The 4,520-nt window shown below is 58.5% G+C and overlaps 1 pseudogene; it reads right to left on the reverse strand.

The window, feature by feature from the left end:
- Nucleotides 1-465: 465 nt before the first annotated feature.
- On the reverse strand, nucleotides 466-2,935 carry LOC121443135 (annotated as a pseudogene).
- Between the last annotated feature and the right edge of the window lie 1,585 nt (nucleotides 2,936-4,520).

The raw sequence follows: 4,520 nt of genomic DNA on the forward strand, positions 1-4,520 counted from the left end.
GGATTTACAATTGATGAAGTCAAGTGCAAAGTATATATTCACTATTACATAATTTAATTTACTTTATATTCAAAATAAGAGCATATCATTATTGGGCTGTCACAAAAAAATGTTAAGAAAAAAAAAAACACTTAATATCCAGAGCCTAAAGTCCTGAAAAGAGAGTAGAAGCCATCTGACCAAACCACCTCCTTTAGAAGGAAAAGAAAACATTAAGGCTCAGCTAGGTTAGGAGACTTGCTGAAGGTCACAGAACTCATGAGTTCCAGGCCCAGGATGAGAATGTAAATCTCTAAATTTGTAGTCCACAGACGCGTTCCTCTGCAAAGCAGCAAGAAACGACTGCACAGAAGCACTCCTTCCAGAACGGCCTCAGACCAGAGTGTGATAAAAGTGAGCCGCACGGCAGGGCACGACAGGGCAGGGCAGGGCAGGGCAAGGCTGGGCAGGCAGGGCAGAGTAGGTTCATACCAAAAACGGGGTGCCAGTCATTGTGATGAGATCTGTTTCTTTCTGAGAACCGTGGCTTCCCATTGGGTTGGAGAATCCAAACTGGGTCTCTTCCTCCTGCGCAAAGAAGTCAGAGTCGGGATGCACGTTCCAGTCGGCTTTGGCAGGGGTCAGCAGTTCTGAGACACTGTTTTCACAAAGCTTGCTGGAGGGAGTCAGAGCTTCCGTGTCCACGGTTAACTTATTGCTGGGTGTCAAAGCTTGGGGCTCCAGGCTTGAGTTTTTCAGGGCCAGGGAGCCAAAGAGCCCCCCCCACGCTTCCCCCGGGGACATCGTCCATGTCTAAGGGGTTCTGCTGATAAGCGGCCACCGAGGTTCCGAAGAAGAGAGAGGTATCCAGTCCCTGGGGAAGGTCACTGGGGGCCCTCTGGGCCCGGGGGTCCGCCGCTGGCCCTAAGGAATGGTTACTGTTCTCGGCAGGGAGACCTCCTGCGAGAATGGAGTTCACAGAGGCCATGTCAATAGTCAAGATGCCAGAGTTGACCAGGGCCGTGTCCAGCGCCGCGGCAGAACTGTGGCCGGGCACATCCGAGAAGAGAGACACCAGCTCGGGGCTGCTGAGATCGCTCTGCCCCTGGCTGGCCAGTTCACTGCTGGGCGTGAGAGAGTTGGTGGCTTCGAGCTGGCCCAAGAGGTCCTGGCTGAGCTTGTGCCTCTTGGCCATGTGGGTCTTCATGCTGTGCTTGGACGTGAAGAGTTTGTTGCAGGTGGAGACCGGGCATCGGTTCTTCCAGGTGCCCACGTCCTGCAAGTGCTTCTTGGAGTGGATGTAGAGGCTGCTGCGGGCAGAGAACCTGGCACAGCAGCCTTTGACGGGGCACACGAAGGGCTTCGTGCCCAGGTGGGTGATGCTGTGGCCCTTGAGGTGTTCGGCCCTGGTGAAGGACTTGCCGCAGCCCTCCACGGGACAGGTGAACCTGCGGTCGTCTTCGTGCTTCCTCTTGTGTCGCAGGAGTTTGGACATGCTGGTGAAGTTCCAGCCACAGCCGTCAAAGTCGCAAAGGAAAGGCCGCTCTCCCGTGTGGCTCCGCAGGTGAATCTTGAGGCGGCAAGCCTTGTCGTACTGCTTGCTGCAGCCTGGGAAGGAGCAGGCGAAGAGTTCCTGTTCCCTGAAATGGGCGCGGTTGTGAGAGAACAGGGCACTCACGGTAATGAAGGTCTTCTTGCAGCCGGAGAAGGCGCACTGGTAAGGCCGCTCGGGCTCGAAGTGGCTGCGCTGGTGGCTGCTGAGCTTGGCCTGCGTGGGGAAGCTCTCCTCGCACACCTCGCACTTGAAGGAGTTCTCCTGCTCGTGCCCCTTCATGTGTGCCTTGAGGTTGTACACGGTGGTGAAGCTCTTGCCGCAGCCCTCCACCGGGCAGCCGAATGGCCGCAGCTTGTCGTGCGACTGCAGGTGCCTCTTGAGCTTGTAGGAGGTGGTGAAGGTCCAGCCGCAGCCGCCCAGGGGGCACTTGAAGGGCCGCTGGCCCTGGCTGCTGCTGTGCGTCAGCAGGTGCACCTTCAGCTGGTGCTTCTTGGCGAAGGTCTGGCCGCACTGCGCCTCCGGGCACAGGTAGAGCAGCACGCCCGGGCCCGGGCCCTGGCTCTGGCCCGGGCCGAGAGGCCCGCGGGGGCTCTGGGCGGCGGCCGGGGCCTCGGCCTCCTCCTCCGGAGGCGCCAGCGCGGGCACGGGTTCCGCCGGCTCGGCCAGCAGGACGTCGGGTGGCAGCTCGGGGCAGTCGCCCAGCTGCGAGGAGCCGGCGGCCGCGGCGGCAGCGGTGGCTGCCGCGGCGGCGGGCGGGCAGCCGGCCTGCGGGCCGTCCGGGCCGCCGGGGCCGCCGGGGACCCCGGGGACCCCGGGTTGCGGCTGCCGGACTGGCGCGACCCCTGGCTCCCAGGCGGGCAGCGGGGGCGTGGTCAGGGTGAGGAAGCCGTTCTCAAAGCGCAGCAGCAAGTCCTGGTTGTGGATGGTGATGGTGCCCGCGAAGGCCGCCGCGACCTTCGCCATGCCGCTAGCATGCCGCTCTGGCCCCGGGCCTGTCCCGGCCTCCTCCCTCCGCACCGGCCCTCCGGCCTGCTCCGCGCCTGCCGTTTCTACATCGCCACCCACCGGGTCGAGCAGCAACAGGAAGAAGTCGTCGCCGCCGCCGCCTCTGCCTCCTCCTCCTCCTCCGCCGCCGCCGCGGCTCCGGGGATCCGGCCTCGGCGCCAAGCGGTTCGCGCTAGGGCTCGGGCCCAGGCCCCGTGAGGCCCTCTGGGCCTCTGCGCTCCGCGGCCCCGGCCCGCCATCTTGGGCCCCCCGGAGCAGGAGGAGGCGGCGCGTGGGGGCCTGACAAGCCAGAGAGTCCGGGGCTCCGGGCACCCCGCCGCCACCCGCGGGGCAGCAGCCGCCGCCGCCGCCGCCCTGTGGTGTCCCGCGAGCTGGGAGCAGCCTCGGGATTTCCATCTCTGCCTTGGTGAGGCTAGGCTGGAACCAGAGCTGAGGCGGAGGCGCGACCCCGCCCCCTGCCGCGGGCCTGAACACGTTCCTGAAAGGAAAAAAAGTGCAATGCGCAGAAACTGGCCCTATCAGATATTAAAACGTATTTAACGCCACACTGATTTAAATATTCTGGTACCATGTCTCTGGAGCACCAGAGACGGCCCAGAGGCAGAGTCTGGCGCGGGGAAATAACTTCCACACTTGGCTTACAAAGTAACCGAGGTCTTCCCAAGTGCAGGGAGAATGACAGTTCCTCCAGGAGACTGCTGAGGCTCCCACACACCCAGCCAGGGAGGGCGACCTGAACCCCTACCTCCCAGTGGGCAGCAGATCAGCGTCCTGTGGCCCCTCCCAGAGCTCAGCCTCTTCCCTGGATCTTCTCCTGCCTTGGAAGTTGTGCACTGCCTAGGAGAAAACTTCGGACAGGATAAACTGTATTACCTGCAGGAAATGGACTACCTTAAGGCTGCTACCACTTCTGCTGGAGATGCCTACTCCAAGCACACACACACACAGAGACATTCACTCACACCAGTTCCGAGGAGATGCCCACTCCAAGCACACACAAACAACACACTCTCACTCACATCATTTGAGAAGGTGTCCGCAACAAACGCACACAAACAGACATACACACACACAAACACACGCAGACACACACACACACACATACACACACACACACACACACACCATTTCTGAGTAGATGCCTGCTACAAGCGCACACATACACTCCTCGAAATTGGTTCCTGTGAGCCATGTCCTGGGTCTAAGTTTTTCACATAGTTGGTCTTTTGTCCTTCTGGGGCAGGAGTCAGGAGAAGAAATGGGGCCAAAACTGACTGGCACCCTTCCACCTACAGTTGTGGAACCTGGCAGTTGAAGCAATTGATAGTGGAATCTGGAAAGTCCAGGCAGCTCCTCAGATCTCCCTGCTTGGAATGCTGTAGGGTGCAATTCCATAAACAATGCAGTTTATATGGAGCTATAGAGTAGAAACCATACCACATGTTTCTATTTGTGGATCGCTTCTTCTGCGTTGTATTTTATGTGCCAGGCCCATCCACGTACCCTCTCAAGGCCATATACTGTAAATCCTCGCCATCATTAACTTGCACTCAACCATGGGCTTAGGGCACGGTGACCGTGTCCCACCATTCTACAGTAAACGCACAGAGAGGGTCTTTCCCCTGGTTTTATTGTTATCATGAGCATTTTTGTGTCTTCATCAGAAGCCTGTCTACTCTGTGACTGTGCACAGCACCAGCTTTACAAAGTGACAAACTGGGCTCTTGTCACGGGGAGGGGGTGTTGCTATCAGAGACAGGATCTCAGAATGTCCCAGCCTCTATTCTGTTGCAAGTGTCCTTTCCACTAGTAACACAGAAACCCTTTTGCATCAGGTACACCAAACATCCAAAGAATTTTCCCATCTGAAGGTGATCGGTGCTCAGTTTAGTACTCTCTTCTGTGCAAGGCCTGGTACAAACTGGACTCCTTAAGCTGCATAGGTTCTGGTTCCCATTTTGTGACTGCTGATCTAATTTAA

Source organism: Microtus oregoni, unplaced genomic scaffold (assembly GCF_018167655.1).
Source record: "Microtus oregoni isolate MIOR12 unplaced genomic scaffold, Mior012 000100F_ref0000014, whole genome shotgun sequence".
Taxonomy (NCBI): Eukaryota; Metazoa; Chordata; class Mammalia; order Rodentia; family Cricetidae; genus Microtus; species Microtus oregoni.